General features: G+C 46.3%; 1 protein-coding gene and 1 long non-coding RNA gene across 2 annotated transcripts in view; both read right to left on the reverse strand.

Moving 5' to 3' along the window:
- LOC101935303 (heparan-sulfate 6-O-sulfotransferase 3) overlaps nt 1-17,084 on the reverse strand; it is a 370,963-nt gene that overhangs the window by 318,034 nt on the left and 35,845 nt on the right. The gene's annotated exons all lie outside the window — the stretch shown is intronic.
- The window catches only part of LOC135980822 (uncharacterized), a 29,921-nt gene continuing 17,717 nt past the window's right edge, over nt 4,881-17,084 (reverse strand). The window contains exon 3 of the long non-coding RNA XR_010597722.1: nt 4,881-5,018. This is a non-coding gene — a long non-coding RNA (uncharacterized LOC135980822). The remainder of the gene's footprint in view (nt 5,019-17,084) is intronic.

Consider the following 17,084-nt stretch of genomic DNA (forward strand, 5'->3'; position numbering starts at 1 on the left):
AGCAGGCCATGCTTATTTGCACTTGTCACCATAATGACACAGAGCATGGCTAGCACGGACTCAGTCAACAGCAATTTGAAAATGGCATGAGAAAGGAAGTATGGGATGGAGGTAGCTGAAACGTGGGATTTCTTAAAAAAAATTTGAATCCACCTAGCTTGCCACAATTTACAGCAAAAACAATTTCAGGATGCAACTTGCTCAGCAGCGCAGCAAAGAACCAGCAGATACCTCCAGAGAATGCTATGTTCTCAGTTTCCAGCAAACTGCCACAGATTCACATGATATGAAATGAAAACTGAGCAGGTATAGTCTCTATATTGCCACTCAGTGAAACTCAGTTATTCCAAAAAAAAAAAAAAAAAAAAAAAAAAAAAAAAAAAAGCCCATTGACATTAGCTGTCCACTGAAGAGGAAAACACTTAGTTTAAATATTTGCAAAGGAAGTGAATCATAGGAGACACTGAAAAGAAGCCAATAATTTTGATTTGACTGCTTCAATATGAGATGTATTCTCTTCTATTTAATCCCCAATTCCATGGTGATGTTTGACTCTGACATAGCATATTGGGTAAGAAATTTTCCAACAGAAAGGAAATTAGTCTCCCACAGTTCGGTGACAATTGGGAAATAGCAAGCAGTGAATAGACCATGATAGACTATGTTGCTGCTCTGCATATTTTCTCAGTTGAGTTCAGTTTATTTCTGCCAATGATGTTGCTGCAGATCTCAGAGTGCGCTGTGATTCCTTCAGGAACAGTTTTGCCTGATGCCTTGGATACTTTCAAAATATACAGCTTATTCATCTGACCAGAACAGTTTGCATACTTGAAGACCTTGGCATTTCAGGTGAAAACACAAATAAGAAGCCTGATCTTCTCATTGATTCAGTGTGCTCAAGGTGGATCTTTAGTTCGTTCTCGCTCTATATCTAGATAGATAGATATGACTTTCCCACAGCTTTTATGTAGGATGCGGGTTTGAGACAGAATAATGGAAGAATTATGGAAGAATTACTTCTTGTGAGGTATGGAAAGAGAAATTCACCTTTGGTAAGAAATATTCTGGAGTCTCTGTTATCATTGAACACGCACTGTGGTTCTTGCATGGATAAAGCTCTTAACTCCAAAACTCATCTAGCAAATGTAACAGAGACCAAAAAGCAGGTTTTGAATGATAACAAATGGAAAACTGTAAACTTAATTGTTCAAAGAGATGGGTAGTAGGACTTTTAGCACCAGTGGTAAATCCCACTTAGAAAAGGCAGGCTGCTCTAAGAAATCTTGAGAATTGAGATTTTTCAGTTAAAGAGACCGAGGATAAAAGACACTGTATGGCTGACACCTGTACACACCACTGCGCTGGGCTGCAGTCTTTTGTTCATATTGTCGTTAAGGAAGCCCAAAATAGCTGGAATCTGAGCACTGCTGGGATTTCTGTCTGCTTGACACCAGGAGCTAAACCATACCCAGATGCAGGAGTAGGCCTTTACCGACCTCCAGATGGGCTTAAATACTAGAGTCCTATCACCTTGAAGTATAAACCCAATGCACTTTATGCTTCACTCAGTAGCTATGCTGTCAATTGTAGGTGTCTGGATCTGGATGGAGAATGGAACCCTGGTAAAGGATGTCCAGTCTCAATGGGAGATGCAGTAGGGGTTCCATTACCAATCTACTTGAAACTTTGGTTTCCTCAGCCAGTATGGGGCTAGAATCATCACCCTTGCTTTCTCTTGCCTCATCTTCTGAATCACCTTCCCCACAAGCTGAAATGGTGGGACTATGTAAAGCTAGCCTTCAGCCACTTGCATCCCTTCCTAGTCACCTGAAATCTACTTCCCCGGTGAAGTATTGTGCTAACTTTCTGTTCTTGTGACTGGTGAACAGATTGACAAGAGACCAAATGTCTGCAAGATCAGGTGAAAGACTTCTTGATCCAAACACCATTCTGAGTTGTTCATTGAGCAATTGCTGAGCAGTCTTGCTTTCTGCTTTATTGTTGCCTTTACGTGTATTGCTCTTATGGATGCCAAGTTCTCCTCTGCCCATACTATTATTTTCATTGATTCAGAGTGTAGGATCAAGCTTTCTGTTCCCCCTTGGTTGCGGATGTATGACACCATGGTAGTGTTGTCCGACTGGCCCAGGCTATGTTCACGCCCAAGTTCACTCTGGCATTTTCAGAGTGCCAGTTTCACCAGCAATTGATGCTCTCATTCCACTCCATTGAGTTCCATATGCCCAACTCTGTTCTGTGTCTAAGACATGCTCCCCATCCTAGTAGGCTGGCTCCCATCACGAATACTGAGCGTCTGGATAGCAGATAGGAAGACCTAGGAGGATTTTCCCTGGTGTTGCCCATCTGAGGGATTCCAATATCTGATTTGGATCTAGCACCCGATCTTGCATGTGCTCCAGTAAACAATTCCACACCTTCAGCAGCAAACTTCTAGAGAATCTGATGTGGAATTTAATGCATGCTGCAATTCCTATACTTGAGATAAGAAGGCCTAGAAGCTAGAGACACTAGGTTAATGGACTGTCTTCAATTCCTTCCGAGCATGGATCTTTGGTTCTAGGTTTTCTCACACCTGTCCATGTGCATCTATCCACTACCAGGTGAGCTCTCTTTGTGGAAAGGGCCAGAGGGCTTTTCTTGCTGTTTATCACAAAAACATATGCCTGCAGTAACTCCATTGTCCAAGCTCTAGCATTGTGAGCTGCTTCTTAGGTTGGGGCTCTGATCAAAATGTCATCCAGGAACACATACACATGAGTGCCCTGGACCTCGGTCTGGCTATGAAGACCAGATGCATCTTGGTAAAGACTTGGTAAAGACAAAAAGTCAAAAGGCAGTGTTTGCACGGTTAGTGGCTATGTTGTATACATATCTTAGATTTTTTTTCCACGAATCATACATTCCAAGACAGTCCCTTTTGTGATTATCTGTCCTCCTGCATAACATAAGCCATAGGACTTCCCTGAACTAATTCCAATTTTATATATCTTTTTGAAAAACATCAATCTTGATTTTAAAATTTCCAGCAATGGAAAATTTACCACAAGGTTTGGTAAGTTGTTCCAATGGTTAATTACCCTCACTGTTAAAAAGGTGTATCTTATTTCCAGACTGAAGTTGTCGGTCTTCAGCTTCCAGACATTTTGGATCTTGTTACACCTTTGTCTAATACAGTGTTTCCCAAACTTGGGACGCCGCTTGTGTAGGGAAAGCGCCTGGTGGGCCAGGCTGGTTTGTTTACTTGCCCCATCCACAGGTCCGGCCGATCGCGACTCCCACTGGCTGCGGTTCACTGCTCCAGGCCAATGGGAGCTGCTGGAAGCGGCGCGGGCCGAGGGACGTACTAGCCGCTGCTTCTCGCAGCCCCCATTGGCCTGCAGCAGCAAACCGCGGCCAGTGGGAGCCGCGATAGGCCGGACCTGCGGACGGGGCAGGTAAACAAACCGGCCTGGCCCACCAGGGGCTTTCCCTACACAAGTGGTGTCCCAAGTTTGGGAAACACTGGTCTAATAGATTGAAGAGCTCTCTATTATCAAATTTCTGGTTCCCATTTCGGTACTTACATAGATTGATCAAGTCACCTCTTAACCTTCTTTTTGGTGATCTAAATAGATCAACTCAAAGAGTTCAATCATTCTAAGGCATGTTTTCCAATCCATATCCTCACTTCTGTTCTCTAAACCCTCTGCAATTTATCAACTTCCTTCTTCAACTTTAGACACCAGAACCAGACACAGTATTCTAGTAGCAGTCACTCCAGCGACCAATATATGAGGTATTATAACCTCCCTATTCCTAACTCCTCACTGATGCATTCAAGGACCATGTTAGCACTTTTAACCACAGCATCACACTGGGAGCTCCTGACCTGTACTTTTTAGATCTGAACATGATCCTGCCACTCATCTTCCGAGCAACACGATTTTCCTGTTCACATTTAGGTTTATAGTAATGATCAGAACTCAAATAATCTTGTGCAAGACTTATCTACAATATTTTCTTTGTTCTCATGTTAAGTTTTAGTGAAGTATTCTAACACAAAGTGAAACTATGCCTACTAATTTCTTAAAGCAAGCACATGAGCAGTTAATGAGCACTTCACATGAGGTCAGAGTAAATGCTACAAGATTGTACACTGCTGAATATAAAAGCAAAATCAATTAAGCAATTCCCTGAAAATACCTCTCCATTTAATTAGTGTATAAACAGACTAGGACATGAAAAAGCCTTAAGCACATTAGGCTTTCCAACCATTAATTTAGTTGTGGCTTTAGCCAATTTTCCAAACATGCAAAAATCAAGTATTGTAAGTAGAAATACATTTCATCCCAGACACACAGAGAGCAGCATCACTGATTTTTGGTATAGGGTCTGCTTGCCTTATCCCATGAGGAAAAACCCACAGGAGAAGGAAAATTCCATTATGTCCATCCCTACCCCTCTTATGGAGATTTCCCCAAAACTATTCCATTGGAGAGGGGAGGGGCTTTCCCCACAGACTACTGAGGGGCAAAAAGGAGATCCCCCCCATTATCTCTAGTGCTCCCTGCCCACCTTTCGCTCTTAGGGGTCTGATTCCATTGGAGCCACATTACCAGCAGGATGTCTGCTAGCAGATGCCTCTGGGAATCCACATGAAGGGGGTTTCATATCCAAGAAATTTCAGTTGGCCCCTATAGAGGCTGGCAAGGGCCTAAGTATCCTCTCTCTCTACCCCATAGCACATCTGTGCAGAACCAGCCACAGCTGGCCTAACATTAACAACCCACATTTAGAACAAAGCATCTTCTGATTTATCTTTTCTATCTAGGTATATATAACATTTCCGAAACCACAGAATCTGATCTACTTACCAACAACAAAATCATAGCCAAAACGAACCTTTGATTTAGTTTTCCTTCCTAGATTCCACAACAATTAGGACGGTTTTCCACCCCTTCACCACTTCTCTTCCAATTAGATTGCTGGGTTTTTTGTAGTTTTAAATGTCATTTGTACTACAAGTAAAAAAGGAAACAGAGCCAAGGTATCATCATGATGTCTCAGTATTTCTCTCAATGGTTGTGTGTGTTTTAATACATAATTGGCCTAGTTTTCCTTCTTATATATTGCCTCACCACTCCAGGAAACTAAATACTTTAGGGGGAAAGGGGGAAAAAGGGGGAGTGATAGGAAGAGAGAAAGGAATGTACCTGTGTTGCAAGTGAAGGGCATGTAGAGCTGGATATTATATTTATTAAAACGTATCCCCTTTACTTGCAATGCAAACATTTAAAAGTCACAATAAAAGTGGTAACATACAAGGTCCGGTGGCCTTAAAGACTAAACAGATTTATTTGGGCATAAGCTTTCGTAGGTAAAAAACCACTTGCATCTGAAGAAGTGAGGTTTTTACCCATGAAAGCTTATGCCCAGATAAATCTGTTAGTCTTTAAGGTGCCACCAGACTCCTTGTTTTTGTGGATACAGACTAACACGGCTATCCCTCTGATACTTAACATACAAGGTAAAAGTGGAGAAGATCGAAGCTGAGAAAACTAAATCCTGACTGGGGTCTGGGAAGAAGAACTAGGCTGGTTATATAAAAACCAGAAGCCACTGGGGAAATAAAGACATCAAGGAGTTAAACTATGTATACACATGAGTACTGTCTATTGGCCTCTATGTGGAAAGAAAGACATGCATTTTGTACCATATTTACAGGACAAAAAAATTTTGGTTTTTTTGTAAACCGTTAATAAATTTGATATCTAAATTGTTTTTCCATGGGATTATGATGTGTTAAAAACAATCACCATTTCAAAAACCCTTTAGTACATGTACAATTCAATGATTAAATGAAAGGTTAGTTTAAGTAATAACATTAGCTAGATAATATATGTATTCCACTTTTTCCTCAAGATATTTTGCATTTGTCAAGTATTGCAGCATGCAAATACTACTCCACTAGGTCAGTTGAGCCTTGGGTTACTTCTTCACACTGTTTAAGAGGGCTTGTCAGTAAGGGATCCTTAGGCGGGGGAGAGGGGGTGTAAGTGGGAAAGATATTGCTCTTATTGTTTTAATACCTATAAGAAGTAATTTAGGAAATGAATGATGGACTTAACTGAATTTAAAAAATGCATACACACACAGCAATCATAATGGTTAAGAACAGGGATCGGCAACCTTTGGCCCACGGCCCTCCAGGGTAAGCACCTGGCAGGTCGGGCCGGTTTGTTTACATGCCCCTTCCGTAGGTTCAGCTGATCGCGGTTCCCACTGGCCGTGGTTCGCCGCGCCAGGCCAATGGGGGTGGCAGGAAGCGGCAGCCAGCACATCCCTCAGCCTGCGACACTTCCCGCAGCCCCCATTGGTCTGGGACAGCGAACCGAGGCCAGTGGGAGCCGTGATCAGCTGAACCTACGGAAGGGGCAGGTAAACAAACCGGCCTGGCCCGCCAGGGTGCTTAACCTGGCGGGCCGCAGGCCAAAGGTGGCCAATCCCTAGTTAAGAAAGATTAGGGGAGAAGCGTTAATACAGTAAAAATGTAGTTTAGAATAGAGAAGTGGGACAGAGGGTCATGCCCCAGCCCACTCTCTACCACATCTACACTGAAATAAAAGACCCGCAGCACAGTTGCAGCTGGCCCAAGTCAGCTGACTCAGGTGAGTAGGGTTCAGGCTGCAGAGCTATAAAACTGCAGAATGGACATTAAGGCTTTGGCTGGAGCCCAGGTTCCGGGAACCTCCTCCCAAATGTCTACACTACAATTTTATAGCCCTACAACTGAAGCCCCACAAGCCTAAGTCAGCTGACAGCAGCTAGCTGTGGATGTTTTATTGCAGTGTAGTCATACCCAAATACTCTGGGGAGGAGAGGCTCCTATCAATATGTAACCTTGCAATTAAAGACATTGTACTGTGGCGCAGAGGAGGAGCCACTGTAAAACAAACAAACAAATTTTAAAAAGCATTATAGATTCAGAACTATGGTCTCAGAGATAGTGTACTTTATCTTAAAATGCCAAATGGAAGTTAAAAAAAATGATACATATTTGAGAACACAGGTGATATTTCTAAACACTGCATACATAATACATGTTAATGTTTTATGTACTGTTAAAAAAAAAAGGTGTCGGCATTTGCAGATTTAGAACTTCTGCTGAGTAGGATTTACCACAGCATGTGTATCTAAAGACATCTTTTTATGTGAAAGTACTTTTTAAAAATGCCTTTTTGTTATGGAAAGGATTAGAAGGTGCATGTACATGCAGTTCACATAAGTTATGCCCAAAGTTTGTGTTCCATAATCATTATTCTGATTCAGTGGATTTATAATCCATTTATTGCAATGCAATTTTTTACATAGTTCTCTGCAATTCAGATCATCGTATGGGTAGTGTTCACTGAGAAGCCTTACATTGATGTGACAAACCAAATAACCTCAAGGGGATTCATTCACCAGAGAACTCATTTTATAATTCATATGCTTAGTGAATAAAATGTGAAGGAACCTGTGCTCTCTTTTCCTCTGTGGAAGCAGAACAATACCATGCGACCCAAACGCATCTCTGAGGAAAGTAAGGGAGTGAGATCATCACTCCTGCCATACAGTAGTGTTAAAAGCAAGCAGAGACACTGGGGGAAGGGGAGATATCACAGTCATGAAATATTTCTTTCCCAGTCTTTACCATACTCAACTAATAAGCTTTTCAAGATAAGTTGGGGGGGGGATAAGTGGATTCTATTGCTGCTAAAAGGTTACTCAAGTTTTCCTAAAAATTATTCTCAGAACACAGTGTACTTGCTGTATATTTTGAAACAATCTGTTTAGGACAAATCATGACTGGGGAATGAAAAGGGTTCCAAGGATTTGACCCTTTTTCAGGGGAGAACAAAAATCATACTGAGCCTTTTGCGCCACTGCTTTTGTAAAAATGATACTTGAGTAATGGCCCAGAATATTTTAGCAACATGGTGAGCTAGAGCAGAGAATGCTCTCCTGATTGGTGTTCTGCTCCTCACTTTGGCCAATATGCATTACTCAGACCATAAAATATTAACAGCTGGTCACAGTGAGTGAGTGAACAATGAACCAGCAGGCTAGCAATGCCATGCTAAATTATGTACTTCACAGCTGCATTTAGAAGGTGCTGCACTGAGTTAGTGAATTAACTTTCAGTTCTATACACCCAGTTAAAAATCTGGTCTCAGGTCACAAGTGAAAATGAGATGGAGAATTTGAGATGAATCTATTTCTAACCATCAAAGCCACCCACATATGTGGATCATGAGTTGCAGTCTCCACTCAAGGGAGGCCCAGTACTAGTATTGCAAAAAAGGGTATTGCAGCCAAGGATTGAGTTGCTTCACTTGTGAAGCTACGTGGGAAACTCTGCACAATGCCTACTTAAATATGGACTCAGGCTAGAGCTCTGACACTTATTTTTATAAAGACTGAAGTTGCAGAGTTTGGGTGGGGGTTCATTGATATTTGTTTTGTTCATTTATTTAAGTGCAGAGACTGCAATGTCACCTGATCCTTTCTTATCTTATTCCTTTCCTCCCATCTGTAGTGGGGCAGTTGCCCCACTCCCTGAGAATTTAGGTTGCAGCAGGCCAGTGGGCCTGTGCAGATGGACAGCCAATCAGAGAAGGACTTATTGGGAGCCAATCAGGGCCTGGATTGGAACCAGCCAATGAGGACTGGGCTCAGCCCTATATAAACGCTGCCCAGGAAGGGAGCAGTCAGTCTGTCCCAGACCTTCAGGGAGGAAGGTCTGTTTCCTGAGCAGGAGACCAGGACAGTACAGTGCGGGTTAGGCCCAGGGAAGCAGAGTGGAGCTTCAGCCTGATACCTGCCAAACTGCCGGTCCTGTGTAGAAGGGCCTAGAGCAAGCGTAGGCAACCTTTCAGAAGTGGTGTGCCGAGTCTTCATTTATTCACTTTAATTTAAGGTTTCGCGTCCCGGTAATACATGTTAATATTTTTTAGAAGGTCTCTCTCTATAAGTCTATATTATATAACTAAACTATTGTTGTATACAATATATTGTTGTAAAGTAAACAAGGTTTTCAAAATGTTTAAGTAAGGTTACCATATTTTGTGCCTCCAAAAGGAGGACACTCCACGGGCCCTGGCCCCGCCCCCAGCCCCGCCCCCTCCCCCGCCCCAACTCCGCCCCTCCCCAAAGTCTCCGCCCCCTCCCCTGCTTCCCGCGAACATTTAATTCGCGGGAAGCCTGGGCAGATAAGGGGGGGTGTGGGGGGAGGAGGTGCGGCCCAGGCTGGCCCCCCCGGCGGCTCCAGCCTGGGTCGGCTCGGGCCCTGGGGTGCCGGCCCTGGCCCTCGGCCGACCGCCCCCGGCGGCCCAGCGCACCCTCCCGGCCCCGGCGGCCCAGCGCACCCCCCGGATCCCGGCCCCGGCGGCCCGACCCCGCGGCCCAGCGCACCCCCCCGGCGGCCCGGCCCGACCTCCCGGCCCCCGGCCCGACCCCCCGGCTCACCCCCTCGGCGGCCCGATCCCGCGGCCCCGGCCCGGCTCCCAGCCCGGCGCACCCCCCCGGCCCCGCGGCCCCCCGGCGGCCCGGCTCCCGGCCCGACCTCCCGGCCCAGCGCACCCCCCCCGGTGGCCCGGCTCCCGGCCCGACCTCCCGGCCCCCGGCCCGACCCCCCGGCTCACCCCCTCGGCGGCCCGACCCCGCGGCCCCGGCCCGGCTCCCGGCCCAGCGCACCCCCCCGGCCCCGCGGCCCAGCGCACCCCGCCGGCGGCCCGGCCCAGCCCTCCCTCCCGATTTTCCCGGACATGCCCGGCTTTTGGGGATTTCCCCCCGGACGGGGATTTGAGCCCCCAAAAGCCGGACATGTCCGGGAAAATCCGGACGTATGGTAACCCTAGTTTAAGAAGCTTCATTTAAAATTAAATTAAAATGCTGATCTTACGCCGCCAGCCTGCTCAGCCCGCTTCCAGCCTGGGGTTCTGTTCACCTAGGCCTGCAGCGGGCTGAGCAGGGCCTGTGGCCGGGATGCCGGCTGGCGGCCGGGACCCCAGACCTGGGGGGGGTTCAGGGGTCAGGGCAGAGGGTGCAGGGCAGAAGGCTAGGTGTGTGGGGGGGGGGTTCAGAGGTCAGGGCAGAGAGCAGTGGGGATGTGGGGGGTTCAGGGCAGAAGTTCGGGGGTGTGGGGGGATTCAGGGGTCAGGGCAGAAGGCTGGTGGGTGTGGGGGTGCAGGGCAGAGGGCTGGGTGTTGGGGGCAACTTGAGGTCAGGGCAGAGGGCTGGGGTATGTGGGGGGGTGTAGGGCAGAAGGCTGGGGTGCTCAAATCGTGGGGGTGCTCCCAGCCCCCTGCCCTGAGCGGCTCAAGGCAAGGAGCAGGAAGGGATATGTCCTGTTCCACCCCCTTCCCCAAGGCCCGTCCCTACCTCTCTCTGCCTGCTCTATGGAGCAGGGAGCACGCTGCCGCTCGGCTCTGCTCTGCTCCCCCTCCCCATTGCAAGGGCCATCGCTGGCAGGGAGAGGGAGGGGGAGGAGGAAGGGCCGGAATGCACCACGCTGTGGGAAGAAGCGGGGGACGACGGAAGCGTGGCTGCTGCAGGACCAAGCTTCTGCCTCCTGCCCCCGCAGGGGAGAGCAGTGGGCGGGGGGGCTGAGTGGGGCAGGGGGCAGCGACCCCCCCCCACACACACATCTCTCCCCTGTGGAGACAGGAGGCAGAAGCTTGGTCCTGCAGCAGCCAAGCTTCCTCCTCCCCTGCTTCTTCGCACAGCGTGGCACTTTCTGGCCTCTCCGCCCCTCCTCCTCTCACCGGGCAGGAAGGGTGCCACTCAAAATCAGCTCACGTGCTGTGTTTGCCACGCATGCCGTACGTTGCCGACCCCTGGCCTAGAGGGTGCAATGAGGTCAAAGGGGAAGTGACCCAGGGAAGGCTGAAGGCAAGGGGAGAGAAGGAGGGCCGAGGTCGGGACCCAGAGTAGTGGGCGGGCCTGGGTCCTCCCTTTCTCCCTTGCAGTACACCCAGCCGTCGGCCGTAGGGAGCGGTCATCATAGACTACGCCAGATCCCTGACAAGAGGGATTAGACTTTGGGGTGTGTGGTTGGACATGGTGGCTGAGGTACAGAGAGACTCCAGATCAACCTGCCCCCGGAAGGGGGCGAGGATGGACTAAGGGCACTGCCGGAGGGCAGTGGCTTGAAAAGGATGCTGCGAGCTGGTGTGCGACGCGGGCTCAGACACCAACCGGGGGCGAGACGACGGACGGGACACCATCAGGAGGAGGCGCTCCACTGGACAGAGCTAATTCCCATAGGCAACCAGCAGGAGGCGCTGTGGTGGTGAGTCCCAACTCTGTCACACCATCCCACAGGACAAGCAGGCAGAATCTAACACTTATTTTGTTATAGAAATACTTTGGGTGATTTTTTTTCATATTGGTATAAACAGGACCTGCCTTCCTGATCTTTCCCTGTAACTTTCTTCATTTTTTCCTTTTTGTCACCAGTGATGTGGACATTACTTCTCTCTTGCCTCTGTGTTATCCAGCCCAATAGTGATAATAGCAGGATTTGGCTCGCTCTGAAATATTCAGATTGCATCCCTTCATTTCCATCCCAACTGCCAGGAACACAGTCCATGTTTCTCTAATCTTATCTGTTCCCACAATATTTTCCTGTTCGGACTGCCTGGCTTATTTTTGTTACCCATTCAGTTCATCCAGGTGTATTCACTGAGTTAAACTTCAGCTTCTCTGACCACATTTAATGTCTCCATGCCCTTTGAATCCTTGCTTTGACTCCCATATCTAATTCAGACTTCTCTTTTCCTTCAGAATTCTCTCCATAACCCCATACTTGCCAGTATCTCTGGCCTCATTTCCTTTTAACCCCTTCTCATCTATCTTTTGCTCAAGCTTCTCTTCTCAATACCCAATTTGCCTTCTTTGCCTATTCTCGACTCAGTACCTGCTTTCATATCATAGACTTGGAAGTCTCCCTAATAAGATATGCCTACTTCCCCCTATTTCAACAAAACTACTTCTGGAAATGCATCTACTCCATGAAATTTTCAATCAGTAATTTTTCCGCCCCACCTGGTTTATGTTTGGTCTTGTACTAATTGCTTTCACTTGTACCTTGAGATTTTAAGTACTTCAGGCCAGAGTCACCTAATAACTGTAAGTTTTCAGCACCATATAAGTGATTATTTCACAAATAGTGCTGTATTCTCAATTCAATCCAAATATTTTTTTTCCGGTGAGTATGAGCTAATATCTATACTCACTGTCCTGAGATTTCACTTTGTACACTTTCCTCCATTAGTGGCTCTCACACAGGTTCTGAAAACAGTCATTTACAATTGAGATTAGCAGAAAATGCTCCTTCTCTCTCCTCTCAGGCAATTTGTGTCACGTTTTAACATTTAAAAAAAAAAATTTTTTTAGAAACATAGCCAAAATGATCATTGCATTATAAAGGGCTTTTGCAGCTCTTTTCTGGAAGACAGATGAAAGGTGACAAAAACTTGTACACAGTGGATCTAGAATTGCCAGTAAGAACAAAGAAACAGTACGTGTGGCATTCAAGAAAGGCCCACTCTGCTAACATCTTTCCCATTGATAGTGTCTCACAGTAACAAAGCAATGGGAAATTTAGTTATCTGAATAAGTTGATAGCTTTTATAGATAAAAAACCTAACCAATAAACTTTTCCAGTTGTCAGAGTTTTAGGGGGTCCTCGATTACAAGGTAAATCCTTTTTTAGCTGTTTTAAATGTTGTTTCATTACACTCAAATAAAGTTGTTTCAGTGAAGAAAGAAGTCATTCAATGAAGATGAAACCTTCTATATAGACAAGAGTTAGCAAGCAAAAAAGGGCTCTTTTCTTACTATCCAGTGAAGAACAATGGACAGCATTTGTCAACTGATGTAATTGCTATAAACCGTTTCTTCAAGTGTTCAATGAGAAGTAGTTCAAAATCAAACCAGCATCTACTAAACCACCACAACCAGAGATTAACAATTACAATTTCAAGTCCCAAGAAGCATACTATGAATCTGCTTTAGGAAATTCTGATGTCTTAGATGGTCAGTGCTTACTGAATCACGTATCAGGTATAAACAGAATCTCCGCAAGTCAGGAATACAGATCCATCCCACAGCAGGAATTTTTAATGACTGTTTATAAAGCATAGTGCCGGTTACCAAAATTTGGAAATTGACAAAAAAATAAATACATTATGAATTTATTGGGGTGGGGCAGTTATCCACACAGTACATTAGGCACCATCTTCCCCCTATTTTAAATGTTAATTTTAGGCTAGATGGAAAGCTCAACTGGACAGATGCTTTCACCCAGACACCCCAAGGGTGAAAGAAAAACTAATCTCCAGAATCTCTGATTTTATTAACTTACAGAGACTCATAACATAAGCAGCAGCACAGTCCAAAAATGCTGGCTGTATATTTGCCCTGCACAGTATAACAAAAAAACACAAGGTAAAGTTATCTAAAGCATCTATGTCACTTCAGTCCATGGTTATTCAATGGGATTTAGGTGCCTAAGTGACTTATCTATTATTGCTGTTTGATTTAGACTGGATAAACCATTGAAAAGCAACTGAGTCACTTTGGTTCTTAAGTGATGAAGTTGCTGTTCAACATTTTATCCAGTCTAAACCAAACAGCAATAATAGATCAGAGTCCATTGTTGTAGCTGCTACACACCACACAGCTCAGCCAGCATAGACAGACTATAAAAGGAGGACTACTGATCTGTTCAAGGTAACAGCTGCCCTCTCTGAGGCTCCAGAAAAGCATGAGATTCAGGCAAGTGCTCAGGAGATAACCTGAAAAACTGATTCTTTTATGCAGCCTCCCTGGCCTGCTACCCCGTCTGCCACCCCAAGATAAAAGGCTGGCTAGGGAGCTCTATGGGAAAATACAATTGTGAAAGCAAGCTGAGCAGCAGAGCTAGGGAGCAGCTGGAAGCATAAGCATAATTAGAGGGGAAGGCATCTGCTCCTCCCCCACCACATACAATTTTCAGTTTTGGAGAGTGAAGAAAAAAGGGGATTTTTCTCCTCACCAGTTTTTAGCCTCTAGTTAGCAGGGAGGGAGAAAAGTGCAGAGCAAAGCAGTCTGATATAGATTGATGCAGCAAGCTCAGCAGACTCTCCCCCTGCCCAAACAGCTGGTCAGCTCAGCTGAAAGAAAAACTACACTGCAGTCTTCTCATAGCACAGTCTGCTCTAAAAACTGAACTGGTCAGGCAAGGCTGCAATAAGACTCATCCATACAGCTGGTCGGCAATTTTGTGTCAATGATTTTTCCAAGGAAAAAATGCCCTTTTCTCATGGCCAAAACTTTCTACATGTTTAAGGTGTAACGTACAGTCCAGGATAAGTGGCAGCGGAATGTGTGTTGTGTCGACCTGGTGGGAGGCACATCAGCATTGAAATCTAGTCCATTTGTGAATGTAAATGCATCTAGTTGTGTCACGCCTACTACTCAAAAATATCTATTTGACTGCATCCACCCATGTTGTTTCCAAATCCCAGAACCATGTAGGAGCCAGATTTGAGGTGGAGCATCTGTGGATTGGGATGGAGGATGCGTCCTGTGTAAGGAGCCGCAGCATTGAATGGAAAAAGATCGATTGGCATACCATCATGTGACGGTGGTAAGTATACCAGGCCTGTTGTTGCCATGTTGGAGCTATAAGTATGACATGAGCTTGGTCCTCCTGTATCTTGTGAAGTACTCAGAATAGGAGAGGACAAGGAAGGAAGGTATAGAGGAGTGGTGCATCCATTGAGATTGTCTGCCATGACTCTGATGATATGATGTTTGAGTAAAGGGAGGAAATGTCAGCAGCTGTTGCAGACCGTTTGTAGTTCTAGGAGGTTAATGTGTAGGGTGGATTCGGTTGACGAGTGGGAGGCAACCTAGTGACCGAGGATGTGGAAAAAGCTAATGTACTCAATGATTTTTTTGCCTCTGTCTTCACGAACAAGGTCAGCTCCCAGATTGCTGCACTGGGCAGTACAGTATGGGGAGAAGGTGACCAGCCCTCTGTGGAGAAAGAAGTGGTTCGGGACTATTTAGAAAAACTGGACGTGCACAAGTCCATGGGGCCGGATGCACTGCATCCGAGGGTGCTAAAGGAGTTGGGGGGTGAGATTGCAGAGCCATTAGCCATTATTTTTGAAAACTCATGGCGATCGGGGGAGGTCCCAGATGACTGGAAAAAGGCTAATGTAGTGCCCATCTTTAAAAAAGGGAAGAAGGAGGATCCGGGGAACTACAGGCCAGTCAGCCTCACCTCAGTCCCTGGAAAAATCATGGAGCAGGTCCTCAAGGAATCAATTATGAAACATTTAGAGGAGAGGAAAGTGATCAGGAACAGTCAGCATGGATTCACGAAGGGGAAGTCGTGCCTGACTAACCTAATTGCCTTCTATGAGATAACTGACTCTGTGGATGAGGGGAAAGCAGTGGATGTGTTATTCCTTGACTTTAGCAAAGCTTTTGATACGGTCTCCCACAGTATTCTTGCCGCCAAGTTAAAGAAGTATGGGCTGGATAAATGGACTGTAAGGTGGATAGAAAGCTGGCTACATCGTCGGGCTCAACGGGTAGTGATCAATGGCTCCATGTCTAGTTGGCAGCCGGTTTCAAGCGGAGTGCCCCAAGGGTCGGTCCTGGGGCCGGTTTTGTTTAATATCTTTATTAATGATCTGGAGGATGGTGTGGACTGCACTCTCAGCAAGTTTGCAGATGACACTAAACTAGGAGGCGTGGTAGATACACTAGAGGGTAGGGATCGGATATAGAGGGACATAGACAAATTAGAGGATTGGGCCAAAAAAACCTGATGAGGTTCAACAAGGACAAGTGCAGAGTCCTGCACTTAGGACGGAAGAATCCCATGCACTGCTACAGACTAAGGACCGAATGGCTAGGTAGCAGTTCTGCAGAAACAGACCTAGGGGTCACAGTGGACGAGAAGCTGGATATGAGTCAGTGTGCTCTTGTTGCCAAGAAGGCTAACGGCATTTTGGGCTGTATAAGTAGGGGCATTGCCAGCAGATCGAGGAACGTGATCGTTCCCCTTTATTCGACATTGGTGAGGCCTCATCTGGAATACTGTGTCCAGTTTTGGGCCCCACACTACAAGGAGGATGTGGAAAAATTGGAAAGATTCCAACGGAGGGCAACAAAAATGATTAGGGGTCTGGAGCACATGACTTATGAGGAGAGGCTGAGGGAACTGGGATTGTTTAGTCTCCAGAAGAGAAGAATGAGGGGGGATTTGATAGCAGCCTTCAACTACCTGAAGGGGGGTTCCAAAGAGGATAGAGCTCGGCTGTTCTCAGTGGTGGCAGATGACAGAACAAGGAGCAATGGTCTCAAGTTGCAGTGGGGGAGGTCCAGGTTGGATATTAGGAAAAAACTATTTCACTAGGAGGGTGGTGAAACACTGGAATGCGTTACCTAGGGAGGTGGTGGAGTCTCCTTCCTTGGAGGTTTTTAAGGCCCGGCTTGACAAAGCCCTGGCTGGGATGATTTAGTTGGGAATTGGTCCTGCTTTGAGCAAGGGGTTGGACTAGATGACCTCTTGAGGTCCCTTCCAACCCTGATATTCTATGATTCTATGACGACCATCTGCTCTGCACTGTGATCATGGAGATGCGCTCCCCAACTGACTAGGGAGGCATCCGTTGTTAGGATAATGGGCAGTGGTGATTGGAGGAAAGGAGTTCCGACACAGATGTTGTTGGGCTGTGTCCACCAAAGTAGTGAGTCCTTGACTCTCATCGGCATGGATAAGAGTTTGTGGAGGTTGTGTTCATTGGGGGGGAAGATACTGTACAGAGCCATGCCTGAAGACATTCCATGTGTAGTCTTGCATATCTGACCACGAAAGTGGCCACTACCACATGGCCTAGAAGTTGGAGGCATGTTCTGGCAGAGATCTGGGGGCAGACCCGTACATTGGATACCATATCTAGTATGACCAAGAATCTGTGAGGTGGTAGGAGGGCTCTGGCTTGTATGGCATCCAATTGTGCACCAATGAATTCCAGGCA

This window comes from Chrysemys picta, chromosome 1 (genome assembly GCF_011386835.1).
Source record: "Chrysemys picta bellii isolate R12L10 chromosome 1, ASM1138683v2, whole genome shotgun sequence".
Classification (NCBI taxonomy): Eukaryota; Metazoa; Chordata; order Testudines; family Emydidae; genus Chrysemys; species Chrysemys picta.